This window comes from Amblyomma maculatum, chromosome 5, assembly GCF_055883805.1.
Source record: "Amblyomma maculatum isolate TAMU_Amacu chromosome 5, ASM5588380v1, whole genome shotgun sequence".
Taxonomy (NCBI): domain Eukaryota; kingdom Metazoa; phylum Arthropoda; class Arachnida; order Ixodida; family Ixodidae; genus Amblyomma; species Amblyomma maculatum.
This window is the reverse complement of record NC_139348.1, coordinates 6,490,256-6,513,214: the sequence shown is the minus strand read 5'-3', so window position 1 is coordinate 6,513,214 and position 22,959 is coordinate 6,490,256. Positions and strand designations below refer to the sequence as shown.

The window sequence follows — 22,959 nt, the reverse complement described above, 5'->3', positions numbered from 1 at the left end:
CTTCAGATCCAGCAGGTGCTTCGGTTAATTTGGTCCAAGTTGCAGGTATGTAAATTGAGTCAAACGGATCCCGAGGCTCAAAGCTGCACGTCTGCTGCTGCGGGCATGAGTTCTCGCTCGGCTCTTCTGCTGCCAGCTCCTTGGAAGCATTGTCAAACATCCTTGACGGTGCGTGCATGGCTGTGTCGTCTGCAGTCGTTTAGCGGCCGGTTGGTCACAGAGGTTCCTCAACTTTCTTTTCGATGTCTTCTTAGGCAGAAGATGGCTCGGATAATGGTCGAATAGCGTTGGCACGGTTTCGGGCTTAATTCGTGGTCTATCTCTAGCGAGCTCGTTGACGATGCCGTTTACTGTCACTTTGAACGTTCTCTCGATGTAGCTCTCCTCAAAATATTTTTCGCAGACAACACACGTTGAAGTCAACTTGCGGTCCTGTCTTTTAATCAGCCGCTTCCACTCAGCAAACTGCGCAGGGTCCGATGGCACACCGAACATAGAAACCTAGTCCTGAGCGGTAGCCACTCCGACAGAGCGGCACGAAACATGTCTTTTCATTGCCCTGATGCTTTATTTTTAGCATCATTAGTCGTTGCAAATTTAATTATCTCATATGAATGCAAGAAAAAGAACGACTAAAACAAAAGAACAGCGTAGACGCGTCCAAAGCGCTCGAACCCACTGATGGCTCGGCCAGCGCAGCTGCGGCAAATCAAGGGCGCGCCGGCGGCCGACGGCGTCGACGGCACGGATGGATGAAATATAGGAGAGTCCCCTTTGAAACGGGGTGGTAGCAGTAGCTATCATGCTCATTTTTCTCCATATATCTTAATTATTGATTTAGAATGGTTAACTAAACCATCATTCTATTTATTAAATTTTGCTCCTACATTACTGACATTATGTCACTTCTCTGCTTTTAAGCCACCAATCTTCCAGCCGTTTTTTGCTAGTTTCCACCGCCGGTTTATTCACCCGGCCACTGGTATCTCTAAACCCCAGAGCTTCAGGAACAGTTATTGCGCCTGCATCAACTTCCGGATGGATACCATTGCATTCGAGTATAATATGGTCAATTGTTTCACTGGAGTTTCCACATACAGCACATGCGTCATCTCCATTGTTAAACTTCTTTTTGTAGCTGCGTGTTCTAAGGCACCCTGATCTAGCTTCAAAAAGTAGGGCACTGCCTCTTGAGTTATCAAAGAAATCTTCCTTCCTGATCTGCATTTTCCACTTTCGGTATAATTCCACACTCTGTTTTTTTTTTTTTTTCATCGAATTTATCCAATTTTTACCTTCTGTGTTTTTCACCTGTTGCTTAATGCTCTTTATTTCTCCGTCCTTGTAACTAGCATACTTACTAGTTAGTTTCCTAGTTCTTTTCCTCCATTGTGAGTCAACGCTTTTTAGGTACAGGTATTTAAATACCTTAGCTTCCCATCTGTTACTATCCAATTTCCTCAGGCGTTCCTCATATAATATTTTACTCTGAGCTTCCCGTACTTCGAAAGATGCCCTGCCCATATCTCCCTGTACCGCCTCATTTGTAGTTTTGCCGTGGGCACCTAGTGCTAATCGTCCAACGGATCTCTGATTTGTTTCTAATGTCGACTGTACCTCTGATTTTAGGCACAAAACCGCATTTCCGAAAGTAAGTCCGGGCACCATAATTCCTTTCCAAATACCCCTCAATACCTCATACCCCCACAATGCCTTATGCTTCATTATCCCGGCATTCCTTCGCCCTTCGGCCTTAAGTGATTGCTCATGCTTTCCAATGTATGCCAATCCTTCGTTTACCCATACCCCCAAATATTTATATTCTGCTACTCTAGGTATTTCAAGGCCTTGAATTTTAAGACCCTGATCAGTTGAGCCGTTGAAAATCATCAGACCCGACTTAACTGCGCTGAAACTGAAGCCTAGAGCGTCCCCTTCGTCTCCGCAATACTTAACTAGAGTTTGCAATTCTTCCAGACTCTCAGCTAGCAGCACAATATCGTCTGCATACATCAAACCGGGGAGGCGCTGCTCTACCGCCTTTCCACCTAATCTGTATGACAGGTTAAAACCTAGGTCTTGTATCCTCCGTTCCAGGTTTATCATATAAAGCATGAACAGCACCGGTGATAGAGGACAGCCTTGTCTTAATCCTTTGCATACTTTGACATCCTCCGTACTTCTTATCCCTTCCCACGTAATTTCTACTTTGTTATCCCGGTATATTTCCTGTAGGAACTCTATTATCTCATAACCGCTACCTTCTTCTTTTAATATGTTCCACAGGAGTTCCCTGCTTACGTTGTCGTACGCCCCATTTATGTCCAGGAAGGCCAAATACAAATGTCTATTTTCCGCTCTAGATATTTCGATTCATTGGGTAAGCACGAACAGGCAATCATCTAAGCGCCTACCATTTCTAAAGCCGTTCTGAAGTTCTCCGAGTATCTTGTTACTTTCAAATGGCTAACCTGTACATTACAGATGTTATGGTAATCGGCCTGTAGGATTTTATGTGCATCCTTTCTCCTTTCCCTTTATAAATCAAATTCATTTTACTCTGCCGCCAGCTGTGCGGAATTTGCTTATTTGCTGTGACTGTTTCCAAAGCTTTTAACAACGTTTCCTTACTTTTTGGACCGAGTTCATTAATCAGCTTGATCGGAATTCCATCTATTCCTGTAGATGTGTTTTTAGGAATATTTCTTTCTGCCTTTTTCCAGTTTAGATTGGTCAGTTCTAAGCTGCTTTGTTTTCTGCTACCTTGTGTTGCTTCCTGATTTGAGGAGATTACCCTATCGTCGTTCTTAAATGACTCGGCTATAACTGATGTAATGTAGTTCACTGCGTTGTCTCCCTTTAAACAATTTCCCTCGTTATCTTGAATCCGATCCTGCTTTCTTTGATTCTTCTTCGCTAGCCAGCTTATATGGTTCCAGAATTTTCTTGCTCCGCCTCTAGAGGCATCGTGTATATCAGCCATCCAGCGATCGGTGGAATGTCTTATTTTACTTTGGACGAGGGCCTGCACTTGAAATTTCTTTTGTCGATATGATTCCCATTTTTGGTCGATTTCCTCTTGAGAAGCCTGTGCTTTCTTTGCCATTCGGTGTTCCCTTGAAGCAGCCCGTCGTTGTTCAATAGCTTCCCTGATTTCGTTATTCCACCAGCACCGTGGCTTCCTCTTTCCATTCCAGCGGTTTGCTACTTTAACCTCCTGAATTTTCCTCCTTATGAGTAGTTCTACCTGTTCATAATCCCAGTCTTCCATGGGGCTTTTCTCTATTGCTTCCTCTATGTCTGCTGCTATCTGCGCTATTTGATCGTCGTTTAATTTTGCGTTTACGTTTTGTCTAAGTTCCATTTCTCTTTTCATCAAGGGCCCCATCTGCAGACTAATACGTTTATGATCACTTCCCAGACTACACTCCCCTTCTTCGTCTATTTCCATTTTTGTGACCTTGCTATAAATTTCCTGCGACATTAGACAATAGTCAATGGTCGTCTGCCTGTTGCGGAATTCCCACGTGATTTGGCCTTCACATTTTGTTTCTCTATTTACTAACTAGATCGTGTCGCTCGCAGAAATCTAGCATTAGCTTCCCGTTACAATCCGTGTATCCATCCAGATCGTAGATGTGGCCGTTCATGTCCCCCAGCAGAATAATATTGGCCCCGTTTCCAAACTGGCTTATATCGTCACTGAGACATTCAACAAGATCCCTGTTTTCTTGCCTGCATTGATGTCCTGTTCCTAAATAAACTACCCCTAGCCATGTCCTTATGCCGGCAATGGTTCCTGAAACCCAGATATGTTCTTTACAAGATGATTTAATTCTTTGCCAATTTGTTCCCTGGTTTATCAACATACCTACCCCTCCACCCTTTCTTTCCGTTCTCGTTCTGTTGCACCCTTCCCAGACGTAGCCTTCTATAAACGGCGGATCTTCTAGATCCCTGAGATGAGTCTCGCAAAGAGCGTACACACCTATTTTGTCATCCTTCAACTGCTGTTCTATCTCTAGCCATTTCGCTCTTTTTCTACCTCCTTGCATGTTTATGTAGCTGATCCTAGTGTTAAATTTCTTTTTTGTACTTTTTTTTCTCGACCTACTCTTTGCCATTTTGGGGGGCTCAGCCTCCATTATTACACTTTCTTTTACTTCACTTCTAACTATCTCTGTGCACGGAGTCCTCGCGGACCCCCTAAAAAAGCTACAGCCCTGCCTGCCAAGCGCCAGCCGATCTGTACTCCGACCCTTCTGTTAAAATGAATGCCATCTCGCTGAAAAGCCCTACCAAAACCTGCTTTATGTACCTCCCTGTTTACCTCAACCACTTCGAAACGCTTCTCCAGGCTTAACTTTCTGATGTCCTGATTAACTGTCACCATGTCCTTTTCCATCTTTCCGTTCAATCCTAGCACCTCTGGTATCTGCGTCTGCTGTGCTATCTCCCTGATCTCGTCAACTCCCTTAGCTAAACTTTCCACCACTCCTGCAGCGTCACCATTTAGGACATCGTTTAGACCCGCGGCTACTATTACCATACTGCGCTCTGCGGAATCCTTCAACAGCCTATTTTTACTCTCTTTTAGTACAGCCCTCATTGTTCTCCCTGGGAAGGCTCCAACCAACACTCTCTTATCACCCCTTACACGTTCCAAGATATCTCGCTTGCACCTGTTTATGTTAGAATCTCCGGCGATAAGCACCTGGGCCTTCTCTCTCCCTCTCCCAACTGTTGGCTCCTGCTTTCGGTTATCTGTGTCCTTATCTCTGGGATTTTCATTCTTCCTTACTTCTTTTTTTCCGGCGTCTTAGCTGCTTCTAAATAACTCTGACGGTTCGGATCTGCCTGACCTACTTTGATTATGCCTTCCATGCTGGCCCCAGCCACGTGGCCCGCATTGGAATGTTCGTCCTTGTTGGTTCCAAGGACAAAGTCGGCCCCTTTCTTTTCAATCTGAGTAAGCTGTCCAAGCAGTTTCTGATTTTCCGTCCTTAGCAAACGTACTTCATTTTCTAAATCCTCCACACGAGACACTAAACTGCCCCTTTCTTGATCAAATCTATCTAGACGTGCATTCAGTACGCAACACCGACACAAAAAATCGCTGCCTTCCGCTTCACCTACAGAATCAAAACGCGTTTCTTTGAGATTAACCTGCGCCTCACACTGAGTACACTTTACCTTCTTTTGATTGCACATCTTAAGCGCTCATCGACTGAACTATAACTGTTACGAATTCTTAGAATATACAAATTGCCAAAAGAAGACACAATAAACGACTAGCAAACACGCGTTAAAAACCAAATCTGCGAATGCCAATAGCCTAGAAAGAAAAATATTTATCTAAACAAGATAGCTAAACAATGAACGCCAAGAAAACCTAGCTGCCGGCACGAAAAACCAGGCCGCTAGGACCAAGAGCTAAAATCTATTCTTTAGGCTGCACTTAACCTAACTAGCTGAAAAAGAAATAAAGTATATAAAGGAAAGAACTGATCTATTTGACGCTTCGGAAGCTCCCGCTGTCGCCAGTCCGTCCGTTTCCGGTAGCCACGTGCACCTATACGATGAGCAGCGCCCCTGGCAGCCAAAGTTGGAAGGCATCGCCGGCGCGGCCACCTCTTCCCATTGAGAGAGCCCTCCGCACGGCACACTAGCCAGTATATTCTAGGCACTATCGCATGGCGGTCGAAAAGCATGGGGAATCCAGGGAGTCTAGGGAAAACACGTGTGCCTTACATCCGAACATGACATCATAAAATATCACGTGACCCCTGACGTTTTGTGACGTCATATATGACGTCAGAAATTGTGGGCCAATCAGCGTTTCCAGCCGAGCTACCCCGAAACGCTTGAGTAGATACGGGCAACGCAAGCGCGGGAAAAGTTTGATCACATGACGCCTGACGTCACGCGCTCCGCCTCGGTATGTTCTATTGGGGAGACGAGAACGCGCGACCCCAGTGCTTTCGTGCGCTGCTCTGGCTGCTCGTTGCTCTTGCTCCTGTTCGCCCAATGGAAACCGGTATAAGTGTGTGTCGCAGGTCAGCGACCACATCGTGTATAACGCGGGATCTGAGGCCAGTATTTCATTTTTCATTATACCCCATTTCATTAAGGCCCAGGTATATTGCCGAAGTAGAATCTGTTATCATCAAGGTATTAAATGAACATAGTGATTGGGGGCTTCTATCAACCACCAAGCACCGATAACACGTTTTTAGGCACTTGAATGAATTTTTGTGTTCGCACAGAAACCATTCATGTAGCGTACTGCTTACTGGCGATTTCAACGTGCCGTCCATTGACTGGAGTGACGACTTTCCAAGCGCTCTGTCTAACCTCTGGTTGATCTCATCTTATTTCATTAGTAAAGCAACCAACCCGGATTCAATGCAGCTCGTCATCTGTACTGGACTTCTTTCTTGTTGGCAAAGCAATTCGATCTTCGTCGAAACCCGGAAATTCATATTTTTGAAGGCATTTCGGATCATAAAATGGTATGCTTTTCAATGCAGGTCAATACCCTATCACGACAAAAAATGCAAGAACGAGTTGTTCCTGTCTTTTCTCGCGCAAGTGACGTCGATATATTAGATGCAATGGATAGCTCATTTACCGAGTTTGTTTCCCTTTGCAATTCAAACCAGAGTTCTGTTGACCAGCTATGGCGCTTTTTCAAGGATTTGGTGCTGAAATGCATAAACGACTTCGTGCCCTTTCAACGAAAGATAGTGCGCAATACTAGCCCTTGGAATAATAAAGAAATCGTTCGGCTTGGGCGAAAGTTGAAAAACGCAAGGAAGCAACATAAGCGGCACCCGTCCGGGGCCAGCGCAATCAAAATGGGCGATCTGCGCGCAATGCTGAAAGATAGCATCAAGAAGGCGAAAGCTCATTATCAAAATGTCTCTCGGAAATTTTCTGTCTTCGTCCGCAGGAAAGTTTTTGGCGCCACATTGCACCAAAAAGGAAATCCTTGCAAAGCATGTGCTTGAACAATGTCGTTACAACCGACAAATCTGAAACTGCAAATGCCCTTAACGATTATTTTTACTCTGTTTTTACACGTGATGACGGCTTAAGACCCAATTTCAACCTCTATGATGAAGTCCCGGCAATTGGTGATGTATACGCTAAAGAGGAAGGTGTACTTTCGCTATTACTGAACTTAGACGCTAAGTCCTCTGGTGTAGATGGAATACCGAACTGTTTTCTAATTAGGTATGCTGAATGGTGCGCGAAATACCTGACCCCCATATTTAACAAATCATTGACATGTGCCGAACTCCCAGCTGACTGGAAGTATGCCCAAATCACTCCTATTCCAAAAACTTCTGACCAGTCGCTACCCACATTTTTTAGGCCTATTTCACTGTTGTGCACTTGTGCTAAAACCCTGGAGCATATCATTGCCAAACACATCTCTGTTTTTGAAAAGAGTAACTAATAACGCAGTTACAGCCACCGCAATCACCCGATTCTGTCATGCCTCTCTCCTTCCGTTCCCTCGCAAAGGTTTTTCACTCTCCTGCCCGAGGTCGTCTAGCCTCCGCAATACAAATTCCCCTTCCTCCTCCACGTTTGGCGGGAGGTGGGGCGTGGCTCTCCGCGAGCGCGAAAAAAAAAACGGTTGAGGGAGCGCGCGCCGCTGGATTCAGTCTGGCCGTGGCGAGGGAAAAGCGCGCTGCGAGCGGTAGACACCCATCCTTCACCCGTCAGTCAGCGAGATGGACCAATGGACATCGTTCCCGATACGTACGTCATTATCGTGGCCCGTCGGGCCAGCGCAGGAAGCGGGGAGGCTGGCTTCCCAAAGGAGAGCATGAGAGAGCTTTGAATTGTATTTTCGATGCTTTGCGGCGCGCGTGTCACTGTAGCATTTTGCACAGACTATCTCCGGTACCTGATCGAAACACTGGGCTCCTTTGTTTAAAAGGGCCTTCCCTGGACAGTGGCCCTTTAAGCTATCTACTGTAACTCAGCTACTTGAAACAATTCACGACCTCGCCGCAGCCTTAGATAATCATAATCAGATTGACATTATTTTTTTAGATTTCGAAAATGCCTTCGATCGCGTACCTCATAGTAAACTACTGTTGAAGCTAAAATCTTTACTGAAAAATTATACCTTGCTTGCATGGATAGAAACTTATCTGTCCTATAGTCATCAGTGTTAAGGTTGGTAATGTGTCCTCCAGACCTGTTTTAGTTGAGTCAAGAATCCCTCAGGGATCGGTACTAGGACCACTCTTCTTGATTTTTATTAAGGCTGTGGCTAAAGGTACGTCGGACGGACCCGATCAATGGTCTTAAAGGTACGTCCGACGGACCCGGTGCGTTTTTCTTCGGGATCCGTCCGACGGATCCGGGAAATATTTTTCAGAGGTACGGCGGACGGACCCGATCGGTAGGGTTCTTCCGACGGACCCAACGCATTTTTCTCCGATATGGGCCTTGGGATCCGTCGGGAAAGCCGGACTCAGATGTGGTTGTAGCAACAACATGGTAGCCATATGTAGCCAAATCGAAGTTGGTATGAGGTGTACGTGCGAGGTGTAAGAAGTATGTACTACATACTGCATGCGTGAAATGTGAAATTACAAAGAATAGTACAGTGGCAAGAATAGTGCCTAGAATGGGTGATATACTACGTGATGGCATGATGATAGGTTTACGTGAGTTGGACCGCGGCAGGGTGGCAAGCACGACCAGAGCGCAAGCGCATGTAATCGCGGTGTTGACGGCCAGCCCGCGGCACGCACGCCCGCTCATTTGGTCCTCGTTATTATGTGGATTAACGTCTACGACGGTCGTTATGTAATTATGTAGTTTTGATTCTTCAAAGTTTCCTCACTTCCATCTGTGATGAGATGCGTCACGTAACGCATCGCTTTCTGCTCGCATTGAGGTTTGGTGCTGCAAGTTCTACGTAGTACAAGCGGCGCTGAAAAAGCTGGGCACCGCCGGCGAGCCGGCGTGTCTCTAGCCCAAGCATCGCGTCATTCGTGTTTGTTGTACAACTGGAGGTGTGGTTTGTGCTTACCGTGGGATGCTGTGATTACGGATTACGTCCTACTAGAGTGCTGTGTGAGACTACGAAGAGTGCTGTGATGAGTGCGCCGATGTCCGGACGGACATCAGTGTGTCCGTTTATGATCGGCGATGTTGCACGTGCATGTCAGTGTTTATTAGGTGCAGTGGTAATTTATTTACACGCGCTGTGCAACAATCAGACGAAAATAAGTCATCGACAATTTGTTAGCCTGTACTACAGAGCTCAAAACTCGGAAAATGGGAATGCACGATGCAGTTTTCGCATGTTGGAGTGGACCGAAAAATAAGTGCCCAGCCCACACCGCCGGGATGCGTATTGCTACAGGTGAAATGGTTCAGGTTTCTGTAAAATAGCTGCCTGGCACAGCACCTTTCTAAATGTTCAGGCTTTGTACTATTGTTGAAGGCCACTTTATCATTAATAAAGGAACGAATATGCTTTATGTGTTAATGACTAATGCTTTTTCAACATATTATGTTCATTTTTTTTTTTTCGTTTTTCCTTAGTTTCCTTTGTTTTTCATGCTAGACAAACACAAATAGTACACTTTTAAACTTGTCAGTCCAAAGCTGAACATGAATATCTGCCATGCATGTGACAGCTTTAATGCTAGAAAGGTTGACATGTATAGCATGTACGTACACGCTGCGACATCTTAGTGGCACATTCGGTTGCTTGCCCCAAGGTCATGATGTTTAATGCCAGTGATGGCAGTCGCACTTTGGTGCAGGTGAAATGCAAATGCTTCTGTTTTCTGCAAGATGTCAATTCAAAGTACAAAGCCCAGGCAGTCAAATTAGTCTGGAGCTCTCCACTACGGTATTCTTCATAGCTACATATGTCACTTTAGGATGTTAAACCCTACATGCCACAGGTAGGCTGCATTGTTTTTTAGATTTTGTAACCTCTCATCTATGTTTTGCAACATTTGGCTAATTTTAGTTCCCAAACAGTTGCTAAAGATGAAACCGAAGCAGTTCTTGGCATGGTTTGCTGCTTAGATTAATTTGCTAATTGCAGTTCTTTGAAACTTGCATCAATGCTGGACAGTTCAAATAGCAAGCAGTTGAATTATTGAAATGATGTGGATCATGCATTTCAGTTCTGACAAGTGGAAAGTAACGGTCCCCTCCTTGCATGCATAGGTGCCTTTAGACAAATACATACTCGGGTGTGTGATTGTGACGCATATCAAGGGTCAACAGAAGGCCATGTGGAGCCAGTGTGATATTCTTCATGAAGGCTAAAGTAAAATTGTACAACAGCTGCTGTACCATGCAGAAAAAAAATTGATCATTTAGTGTATGATTAACTGACCATGAATAGCATCTTACTCAGAGTATGATGTGATATATATCTGGTTTAGCATCCCAAAATAACTACGGCTATGAGGAACACAATAGTTGAGGGCTCCGGTATAATTTCGACCATCTGGGGTTCTTTTACATGCACTGACACCGCACGGTGCATGACGGCCTATTGTTTCGCCTCTATTAAAATGTCCCTGCTGTGGCTGGAACCAAATCTGCATCTTTGGGTTCAGCAGCCAAGCACTCTAACTACTGAGCCAGCACAACGGGGCCAAGTATCAAAATGCATGCCATTACATTTCTTTCTAGCCTGTGGTTTTCTTCACAGAACTAATGTATACAAGGAAAAGTAAACAGCAAGAAAACACTAGTTTTATTGCACATTATATTCACATTTCAGCAAACATTCTCTAGAAAAAAATTTCTCATAATGTTTTCATGGAAACCATGAACAAAACAAAACAATGCACTTACTCCACTCGAATTATTAATGGGCAAGGTTGCATCTATGCTACTACACTGCACTTATCACAAAACCACAAGCCCCATCTGCTTTGGCCAATCACTTGATGGAACTAACGGAGACAGATGTCGCACACCACAGACTGGTCGTCTCGCAACATATCTCTGCATATGTTGCATTTCAATTTCATGCCTTTCCACTTAGTTTCAACTGTTGCCAGCATTACTAGTCACCCATCTTTTCTGAAATTCCTTTTTACGCTGTTGGGATCAGCATCCTTGTTAACGATGGTCTCTGGCATTTTAGATGCTATCATTTTCACATCTTCCTCATCTGGAAGAACGAAGGAAATGACAAGCTTTGAGCAGACAAAAAATTAGGGAGACTCCTAATCTCCACCTGTAAGGGTATGGTGTGCCAGCGTTAATGGTTCTTGTCTGCAGATCCCACTGTGGATTCTCATTAATTTACATGCCCTTTGCTACAAACATTACTACTAATTCCTTAATTCATGTCTCTGTTATCTCAGATATACTCATTAGCATACGGTCGTAGGCTGCCCTGTTAGGTGATAGACAACCTGGCATAGACCTCTGTAAGCCTCAACCTTTCTTAATTGGAGCTGAAACGTTGAAGATGAAATATTTCAAATATAACTTTGTAAGCTTGGCTTAACAGCTCCTGCCATGTCGTGTGGCCTCGTGACATTTGGCTCGTGGCACTTTTGGCTTGTGCACAGGGGTCATCTGTTAAACACTGGTTAACATGCATGAAAAATACATTTTCACACAAACTGGTGGCAAATGGTCAAGTGGTGCACTGCAGATTCTGAAATGTATACCTATATTCATGCAAGGATCGCATCATCACATAACATGATCAAGAGTTCTATCAGTACCTGTAGTTACATAGCATTTCAATGCCCATTAAAGGACCACCTCAGACAATGGTTGTTGTTATCTCAAGACCTGTTCTAACAGCGTACTGACGCCATTCCACTGAGCGATGGACATGTATATGCATACCCTAGATAGCTCATGATTGTGGATCTCATTTATTTCTATGACTTCCAAGGAGTTCCTGTCGTCAGAAACTTTATGAAATCGGGACAGTAGTCTTGAAAGGTGATGAAAAGAAATAACCAGGTTACCTTGACGCAATTCTAAATTACAGAGGGTGAATATGCTGCATGAAGATACCAAGAAGCTTGTACAAAGAAAAGTGAGAGTGAAATGGCAGGATTTTTGAAACATTGAAATAAACTACAAACTATACTTGTCAAACCTGTCATTAAGGAATGGAAATCATGCAGTAATCAAAAACACAACATGGAGGACATTTTACGTCATCTTCACAAAACACATACCCAAACCTCACACACAGCTTCATACTTATGAAAGAGGACAAACCAATATGCAAGGAGTGTGGAGATGAACTAACAATAAACCATATCTTACACATGCGCCAGAGTCGAGAAAAGAGGAAACATTTTGTACAATTTCCAACAGATCCATTTCCATCCCAGCATGATCCTAGGAGAGACGTGCAAATTTCCTGCATTTTTGGTTTCCTAAAATGTTCCTAAACAAGCTACATCCTAAAGAACATTTTAGTCATTACACACAAAATAAATACATTAAACCTTGTTCTTGGTGCATGGCAGCATTAGTCGCTTAGGCACCATAAAAATCAACACAATGCTGTAGTAAGGTATACCTTGGTTAGCTATGTTATATGAGACAAGCTTTCGGCCTGGTGTGGTCCTTATTCACGTGACAGCGCTGTCATGAGGGTCTATGTCCCAGCGATCGGAAAGTGACCTATTCCAATAATTTTACAAACTGAAGGTGATTGTACAGATTTCTAAAGACTGGAGTGCTCAACTGTTTTATCAACGTCCGCCTGCTTTGACAGCCTGGAGTGAAACTGTTGAAGAGAATACATTTTTGAACATTTAACGCGTTTCTGAAGGCGTTGCTTTCAATTACGGGGCCAACAAAAAGCAGGTGAATGTCAAACGCCGCCTAGATAGGCTTTCTAGCAAGACAGCGATGTAGCGTGGAAAATCGCTCCGCCGATCCATCGCTGGCGCCGCTGACTTGAAAGGCGAACTGTTCAAACTTATATAGCTACTGACCACACCTGAAACACTGAATTGCGCATGATCAAGGCAGAATTTCTCTAACACTGAGCACTGGTAGCTATCGATTTCGCGCCCAATATTGTGAAAATCTGTCCTCTCTTCGATCATTGATACGTCCACGGTTGAACATTTATGCGCCTCGGGGTAGGCCAGCCGTGGGAACATGGATGCGTGGTTGTAGCAACGATCGCTTGCATGGCACACTCTGCAAAATTCCAAGAGTCAGCTTCTTCAACGAAATGTGCAGCGCACATTTTCTACCGCGTACCTAAGCCCGGCGATGCATGCATATCGATCCCGATCGTTTCAAAGCTGCGCGGCCGTTCAGTCGGGTCACGCTAACCTCGAGCATGCGGGGGTTTAAACTACATGTACGCAAACTTCAACGACAAGAAAAAGATGCAGCCTAAGCACTTTAGTCTAGTAATCCCCTATATACCAAAGAACATTGCTGTTCACAGGGAATTCGGATCATTCACGCTTCCGGCTTTCCGGTTGTGCACTCTTGCGGTGCGGTGCAGTAGGTCTTCGCCTCGACGAGTCGATGTGCAGGCCTCTAGTAGATTCGGCATGTCTACTGCCACGGCTCTGAGGTAGAATTTAAACGAAGAATTTAGCTAAAAACATCCTGTTTCCTCGGTCTGCATGTGAGGAACGAGCACAATGCCATTTCACATACATACTTTGGACTGCCGAATGTTCAGCTGCACGACGAGGTGTGTGTGTGTTGTACCGGCGCTAGATCTTCAGAGGTCGATGCAGGACCTAAGACAGCGTAAATGCTAGGAATAGCTCGCTCGCATTACGGGCAGATCGAGGTGATAGTTTAGTGCGAAGCGAAAGCTGCTCGTGAATGTGCGTATCTCGATGCCAGCTGGTGGAGCTGGTGCAGTACGTAGCATATATCGCCTGCAGCTACGTGCTTGACAGCGATGTTTGCCGTACACAACCCTAAGTGAAGACCGTGATCTATGTTAGAACGGATGCACTCTTCGTAGAACCTCATCGAGAGTCGCGGCTAGCTGATATCATAGAGGATGAGATCCATTCACGCGTAGCAAGCGGAATGGGGCCGCGTTCGACGTGCATGTAGCCATGAGCCTGTATATCGACGTCCGCCGTATCTTTACGAGAATCGAATGGATCCGTCGGACGTACCTTTAGACACTTCGTTTTATTAACAACATCACTTGTGAAATCCCAGTGAAAATCAAACTTTTCGCAGATGACTGCGTGATTTACCATGAAATCCATAGTTTTGAAGATCAGGTAGACTTAAACACATCTCTGGCCAAAATACAAGAATGGTGCCCTACGTGGCAAATGGCTATAAATAACAAAAAAACAGTCGCTATGACAATCACTCGCAAAAAAACCACCATTGCACTTTACATATTGTCTTGGAAACCATGCCTTAGCTACAGTATCAAGTTTTAAATATCTTGGATTAATAATCACAAGAGATCTAAGATGGAACCAACACGTAGGATACCTTGAAAAGAAGGCAATGAAAGGGCTCGGTTATCTGAGAACACTGGGAAAATCAACACGCGACATAAAACTTTTGGCTTACAAAACGTACATCAGACCGATATTGGAATATGCTGCTACTATTTGGGACCCCTACACACAAACCAACATCATCAAACTTGAAAGCGTACAACGTAAATTGGCAAGATTCATTTATAACGCATATAACTGGCGCACATCTCCAACCCAACTCTCACTAGATGCCAACCTGGAAAGCTTAGCATCAAGACGTTACCGGGAAAGAATGAAGCTTTTTTACTTGCTTTATCATGACGAATTAGGAATTGATAAAACGCTTTATATTGAAACCGCTAACCCACGCACAACACGTTCCTATCACCCTAAACAAGTTAAAGAATACTCCTCCAAAACCAACATTTTTAAAGAATCATTCTTTCCTAGAACGACTCGCCAGTGGAATACCTTACCTGCTGATGTTGTCCAATTCACAAGTGTATCTTCATTCTGTCACGCGCTGTCCTCAATATATTGTCACGTAGCCGTTTAGGCCCGTAACCAGAAGGTTGGGTTTTAATTAGGGGTTGAGCTAGCAGGCGCAGAAGAGCAGGGTCGGAGCACCGAGATACGGCAGCTAACTTCGGCTTCTTCTCGAACGCCACGGGCACTTCTTCGAGGGCGCCGTCTCCTGCGACCCGCTTGCAGCAGCGAAATGCTTCCTGCAACCGGGTTGCAGGAGCAAAATGCTTGCTGCAACCCATGACGTCTTATTCGGTTTAAGAAAAACGTCACGTCCGGCTATTGTTTTGTGGTCAGGTGGTTGTTTTTAGTAGCAGAATGGCTGGTCGTCGGAGCCGTGGGAGCTGCGTCGCCGTGCCAGCAGTGCGCTCTCGTGTTGTATGGTACGTAAGCAATTTTTTCTATTTTTTAGATATTTCAGTATGCATGTATTGAGTCATTGCCCGCTGTCAGGAACTCTACGTTTAGTTTTCAACTTCCCTGCGCCCGAATGTTCTGTTGACGACCATTGAGCCTGCTTGGCCGGCAGTGGGCCCGAACGGCCCAAAGGTGTATTATAGAAAGTTTCAATCGAAAGCTCAACGTAGTTCTACACCAAGGAACATGCGGTTAAATACCGTTTATTAGGCCAACCGCACGAAAGTCTCAGTCATGTAAAACACGCCTGACTACCAGTCTTGCGTGCGCCTGAAAACGGCGGGAAACTTGGGTGAGCTTTCCTCAGCGGTCTGGATGAATATTTATTGATTGTAACGTCTTTGAGCTGATGGAGGGACTTAAGGAGATACTAGGACATGACAAAACAACGCGTAGAAGCAGGAAAGGCGAGGATCACACAGGCCTGTGTGGGAAGCTTTTGTTTCGGTGCACCACGACGTACTAGCCATTTGTGCGACGTGACCCTTTGTGTGACCCGCATTGTAATGACGCGGTGTAGAATAATGATTTCATACCTCATTTTATGACTGCGCACTGTCAAGTGTATGCAGGGCCACTTTCTAATTACGGTGAGGTAAGCGATTACGCCTTGTACTTGTCTTAATTTCTTTTGTGTGTGTAAACATCGCTTATAAGCTGACGTCTAATATTTGTACGCAGGGACCTTCCTGATATGTGTTTTGGAGTCTAGCATGGGCTTGCTGGTTGCTGAGGCTGAACAAATGGGACTATGAAAGGCGGAGGCAGCATATGCTCCAACGCCACAAGGTGAGCCCTGTACTTAATTTCAAAACAATTGCTGTGCCACCGGGACTGGTCATTTGTTTTAATTTTTACATGGGGAACATGGCACAGGTCACCAGTTGCATAGAGTGCATGAAGGATTCGAATAAGCAAGCATCCCTGCAGCTTCCTGCAGTTGCGGTGTCCAGCTTGTAGTTCGCAGCCTTTCTTTCTCAGCTGCAATTAATGCATCGCAAACAGTGTGCAATGTAACAGTTGATTCAGACTAAGAAAACCAGACTAGCTCCAAAAACAAACAAATGTTTGCACGAGATGGAAGATCAAACCACGCTATATTGTCTTCTCAATTCGCTGTGAGAAACTAGCAAAGCTGCCTTCTTTAACGAATGGTATTCCTACACAGATTGGTTGTGTCGCTTTTTTGTGCGTGTGAAAAAGTTGCTGCAAGAACTTTATTTATTTATTTATTTATTTATTTATTTATTTATTTATTTATTTATTTATTTATTTATTTGGTTACTATCAGGGCCGTTGAGCAGCTAAAAACAGTGACAGCTTCTCCGGGCAGCGATATGCCTACCAGCCGATTGTGGCAGGGTTGCTTCACATTAATCAAAGCAGCCTAGCAAATGAGGCTCACTGTAGCAGCAAGAATTGTGAGCATGCCCTCGCACTCACTTGCTTTGTCATCTCCTGCATCTTCTGGCGCAGCAGTGCCGGGCAGTCTCTTTCCGCTCATCAGAGATGATCCTTTCATGCCAGGGGTCTTAGAGCACGGCCAGCGAAGCTGCGTGATGCAGTCTGCCCAGCTCAATTTTTAGCCGACATTTTGAAAGCATTACCACCAGCCCTAATTTCGAGCTAAAATAAGCTCTGACTTAGTACCCAGTTAGTACACATTCATTTTTGATAAGGCGTTGACCACTTAATCTGCATGAACTTTCATTTTACATCACTATGCCTTCAAAAGCAAGGAGCCGGACATCCTGCCTTTTGTTTTATTTCCAAGTGTGCTTTTTTTTTTCTTGCTGAGGATTATAAGTGTGGTATTTATTAACAGGTATGTCATTTCAGTACCTCTCTCCGAGTGATCCTGAAACTGCTTTTGTCCGGCATTCAAGCGGAAAGGAGCACACGTTGCTTTTCTTTTTCAATAATGGAAGGGCTTGGTCTGGAAAAAAGAAGTTTTGCTTATTTTTGTTCATTTTATCATTATTTATTGTATTTTGTTTCCTGTTGTTTTGTTTTCTGGCTCCTGGGTCATGAGAGAAAAGGCTTTGTCAATGCGGCCCACGTAGCAATATGAGTTTGAGACCGCTGCTCTATGCCCATAATGGCGTGGCTATCAATGGATTTCATAATGATTTTGTCTGAGGTAATTGTCAAGCAAAAAACTACCATATGCCACTGGTCGGCCCGGACACACAACCTCCGCATCATGGTGTTAGAATAGAAATGCGTGAGCGGGCTGCTCCACACCAAGCAGTAAGTGGCGATACCGATGCGCTGATTTCTGTAGGCTGCCGAGAGACTGCGTTGGCTGTTGGTGGCCGCGGGTTCGCTGGTTGCCGCAAGGAATGGCAGTCAGTTCTCAACTTTCGCTGACGCCCCCGCTCCACGCCTTTCTTCGATCATGGTATATTCTAAGTTGTAATGTAATGTGGAAAAAACGTGCATTGTTCTCCACTGCGATACAGGCTACGTATTCTGCAATGAAAAATGTCAGCTTTTTTCGGTGCGAAAAGATGTCGAACAGCTTCAGCTATGGCGGCCGGCATACCAAGATAGGACCGAGCTATACAGTCACTGTTTGTGAGGGGCATTTGAAGCCCAGGTTTGTGTCCAAAACATGGATGACAGAGTTAAATGGGCATGTGCTACAAAGCGTTGCTCGTTGCTAGCAAAGGAAGCGGTCCCCACAATATTCTCTGCCGGCCTTGCCTACCTTTCAGACTTCGAAAAGTAGAAAGCGACCCACTGAAAGGCAGTCCCAGGAACCGAAAAAATAGAAGATCGTCAAACCTTGTGTAGAAGTGTCAGGTGAAGGTAGCACGTGCTTCACACGACACTGCGTGGGCATGGGCCGGCCCAAAAGCCGGGTGCGGCTCAGTCCACGGGTCGTCTGGGCCGACTCGTGAACATTTTTGCTGGACCCGGGGAAATAAGATAAATCTTGAATGAGCAATGTTTAAATGAGTCAATTAATGTCGTAAGCAATTAGACGTGCGCGGGCCCATTAAATGAGTCAAATAATGTCGTAAGCAATTAGACGTGCGCGGGCCCATTGAACGATTCAAACGAATATATGAAATTACTCCCCTCTGTGACTGAAGAGCAGCAGTCAGACACCGCTCTTGCATGTTTTAAAGCTTAAAATGCCATGTGCGGGTTACTCTAGTGTGGTGCAGCGTGGCATTCGCCTAATAAATTAGAGTAGCGCTGGATGAGGCTGGTCTGCGATAAGGTGCTTCCGCACATGATCAGTTTTGTATACCACTGGAGACTAGGAACTGGAAACCTCATACAAACCACTGGGAAGGGCCAACGTCTGAACGCTTTATGAGGTTTGGCCTTTTCCAAGGTTGCTGTTCAACACTCGGGACGCCTCAGCCACAGATACAGTCTTGCTGCCGCAACGGCGCCATCTTTCTCGAAAGGGGAAATTGGAGGCGGGGGGGACCTTCTACATGCAGAATCAGCGAAGAGCATTGCAGCCAGAACACATGCCGGCCCTGGCGGCGGTGCGATAAATATAGCTATGATATAACAGCGCCTCTCGCACACCACAGGGCGGGCACGCCGCCTGAGCTTCTTGTCTTTCTTCTACCACCGTCGCCTCCAGTTCACAGATACATTAAATTGGGAAGAATATTGGTTTTCTCTTTCTTGATACCTACGCTTAACTAACGGCAGTTTTGGCATGGCGTGAAGACTACATACACATGCAATTGGCTACCTTGCGTTTCCTCAAGATTTTAATGTTATATTTTGCTGCACGCGGTGTCTAAATATTAAAGCCTCCTCACAAGAAATCCGATTACTTTCTCTCTCTCCCTCTCTCTCTTTTCTTTTTTTTCGGGGCCCCCTAGAAAGTTTAGACTTGGTGGGGAAGGAGGAAGCCGCTGTGGCAGTGTAAAGGGCAGCACACGAGGAGCTCACTGACTGCCGGCGTCTCACAGTCTGGCACACACCTGCGTCGATCGGTGTCTGTCTGCGTCCCATTGTCGGGGGCACTCCCGCGTCGAACCATGTCGAACGCGCCACTGCGCGCTGTCGGCAAGACGAATTGGAGAAGCGTAGTGTAGATGGCTAGCGAGGACTTGGTCTGGGCCACACCGTCTGCGTCGCAAGGGCCGTTGCGCGCTGTCGGCCAGACGAAGGGGATGACCGCGTGGCCGGCTTGAGGGTACTGACCCAGGCGGGAAGACACCGGGATTCACTTGAACCTTTTTGTTTCCCGATGGCCCGACTTGGGCTGCTGTCGCCGTCTGGCCAAACACCCCGCGTTCCTTTCCGGTGGGGAATTCTTGTCACAATAGTTGAAAGCGGCAGCTCTCGCGTTTGTCTCGTTGTCGCCATCCTTAACAGGGGACATGGCTCTTAAAGCTATTTTTCCTACGTTTTTCAACATGGGATGCATAATGTGGAGGACTCGGACCTCAACAGTGGCATGTTTCTTGTTTTTGTTTTGTTTTCCTAGTTTGCAATGAGTTATTTCTCATTTGAGAGTAGATACACTGCTAATTGCCATTCATCACCAATGCAGATTTTGTTTTTATTAGTTAATTATATGCTTTCCTCAATTTTTTCCTTTTCTGCTAAATAGAAGAACATGAGCCTCTCATAGCCTGTGTTGCTTTGGGACATTAAATCCCATAAGCCAGACCAGCATGAGCCTCGTTTCTGGCAGTCATAGATCTATTTCATTGAACCTCTTTGTTAATAATAAGCTTGTCAAACATACGTCAGACAAAAACACAGTATTATGGGTGTGACACCATGAAGGTGTCAATCATTAGAAATGTCACAAGTATTGGGCAGGCATGGAGGGCCCATCATTAACATGTTAAAATTAAGGAAGCTCCGGTGCCACTCAAGCGAAAACATGAGAAGCCACTGACAGAAAGCCGTGGAGTAGGGCATCTGGAGGAGGAAAGGGCTATCCTTGAGTGCAGTCTATCCTCACTGAAGTTATTACTGATCAGTGCCTTGGAAATTTTATCAGAACAGGCATGGATAAAAAAAAATTATATGCACAAGATAGAGAGTGGAAATGTGCTGCTTATTGATGTGAACTCCGAACTAGTCTAGTGGTGCTTGAGCACATCATAGTGGTATAGTCCACATTTCTCAAGCTAAAAGAGTCATGTTTTTAGTCAAACTTATCGTTCGGGCATCAAGTATAGAAACAAGCATTGCATTTTCTGCTAGTTTGTTCCAAATTGTTGCTAAGGTCATTTGTGTTATTTTAAACATCTATACATGTTTTGGCTGTTAGTCTTGCATTTTCAGCAATGCATTGATCTTTGAATAAAAAGGAATCAAATAGGTTATTTTGGTATGTCAGGTATAAAAAATTCAGCTAATAAAATCTTTTGACTTTAGAAACGTGCTTCAAAACAATTTGAATGCTTCAAAACTCCCGTATTATAGCTTCAAAGTGCTCGAGCCTGCTTCCACCTCTCCAAGTTGGTTTGTGGTTCAGGTCATTATTGACAATTCTGCATGACTGAATTGATGTCTTCAATTTGGAGTTTTGGGGAGGGTTGCATCCATTGGGAAGAGTGAAAAATGCTGGCCGAAGATAAGGAACGCTGCATTATGAAAATTCCGATTGCTATTGGGCAACCAACTCATGGATGATGGCACTTGAAAGCGTTTTGACTGGAGGTACTCGCACTGCTTGGGCTAGGCCAGTGCAGTACTTCATCTTACAGGAGCATATGCACCTAATTTTGGTCGCATTTTGCTTGTTAACGACATGCAAAACATTACTCTGTACAGATCATCACCTGGTTTTTATCTTCAACCGCTAAATAATTTATAATTGAATTTTTGTCATCTGTTTCAGGGTGTCTATACTTCATTAACACACTGAATGTTAGTAGTGCTGCTACTGCACTTAAAATCAAGTGTTGGTCTCTGTTTGCAATATTTTTTAGCTGCTTTGAGAAGTATGATGCTCATGGACAGCCTCCTTAACAACATGAACTGGTGTATTTGTGATGAGGACCATATATCAGACAGCCAGAGGTTTTATGATGCTAGCATTGTAGCAACTGTTGTGGTCCTGTAGTTCGGTGAGGGATTTGCCCATCTTGTGGTTGTTGCCCGTTTGCTGTGGCCACCCTCAAAGTAAATAGCTATGGTCCTGTCACATAGTTTGAGAACTTCTTGTTACTTGTATGGAAATTACTGTTTGGCACAAAATGACTTATGACTGCCATCATGTGCATTATAGAGGGCGAGCGACTACATTTCGGTGGAACAGTTCCTCATTCTTTTTCACAGCCCATAGGAATGATTTCGCAAGTTTAGAAAAATGAAATGTTCACAGCTGAGTCAGTCGCAATTCTGGAATCATGCTGTGTAGTCGACAAACGCTACAATCCGAGAGCAACGCATGTCGTCTAATGAACAGTGCAAGCGAAACTTCTTGGATGCAGCAGCAAATGAAAATGTGCACACATGGTTTTCAAGATGTCTCAACGTTTATTTATATGCTTCACAACCTACCAAAGCCCGCACGCTTGCGTTATACCAAAGCACAACCAGCTGTCTGTTCTGATGTCTGCGGCCAGTGTTGATAAAGTTCTTTACCACCCATGGTGTCCATTTCTGCTGTGCATGTGCACTGCAGTGATACATTGTCACACGCATGCAGAGAGCACTAGTACTGGCCTTACTTAGGGTAACCTTTTCTCTGTTTTGGCTTTTCTCATTCTTGAGCTATGCTACAGGGTGCACACTTTTCTTCTTGTCTGGTTCCTTTGACGAGTCATGAATTCAGCATTTGTGCTTCTTTCCTTTTTGAGGGTGTAGTGACCATATGCAAATCCACTATTAGAATATATGAGCTGCTGCATTAGCTGCAGTCCTGCTATCTTTTTATTTAAATTTGGTACATCTCTGAGTTTCTCTGGGTGTTTTGTTATTGTTCTGAGCTTGCATTCTTTTGTTTTTTCTCCCCGTGACAGCCGATCCTGCACGTGACTGATACTAGTCGAAAGATCACAACAGCTGCCCACCTTTCAAAGCATGGCATTCCCTGGCCCAAGTTGACTGCTCCCTGTGCTACTGGCTCAACAGTGTACTCACAAGTCTGCACTTCTCTTACAAGCGTAATGGCAACACACACACGTTGGCCATAGCTTCTGTGTCAAAATAAAGTATTCATACTTATGTGCCTTTTCATTCATTATTAGCGCACATGATTGGAGTAATAAACACTCCAGTGCCAAAACACCATGTTGACACACTCATTTATGTTTAGACTGCCTACCTTCTGCATTACTTCCCTTTTTGTAACCTACCTAGAAAGGTAAGTATTTACTGTATGTGTCATAGAACCACATGTATTTGTTATTCCTTTTGAGACGGGAAATAATCCGCAAAACCAGTGAAGTAAGAAAAGTTCACAGATATATTTCGTAGACAATTTTTAGAGGTAAGCCCAATGAAGATGTTTCGAACTGCAGACAGGGACTGATGATAAAATGGCAAAGTGGGCGGTGTTTGTTGAATTGCATAAGATTTGTTTAATTCAGTATTTTGCAGATGAGCA

General features: G+C 44.7%; 1 long non-coding RNA gene across 1 annotated transcript; it reads left to right on the top strand.

Moving 5' to 3' along the window:
- The first annotated feature begins 15,256 nt into the window (after positions 1-15,256).
- Positions 15,257-22,574, top strand: LOC146187703 (uncharacterized). The gene is made up of 3 exons (XR_014707403.1): positions 15,257-15,376; positions 16,092-16,199; positions 22,373-22,574. It is a non-coding gene; the product is annotated as an uncharacterized LOC146187703 (long non-coding RNA).
- The last annotated feature ends 385 nt before the right edge of the window (positions 22,575-22,959 follow it).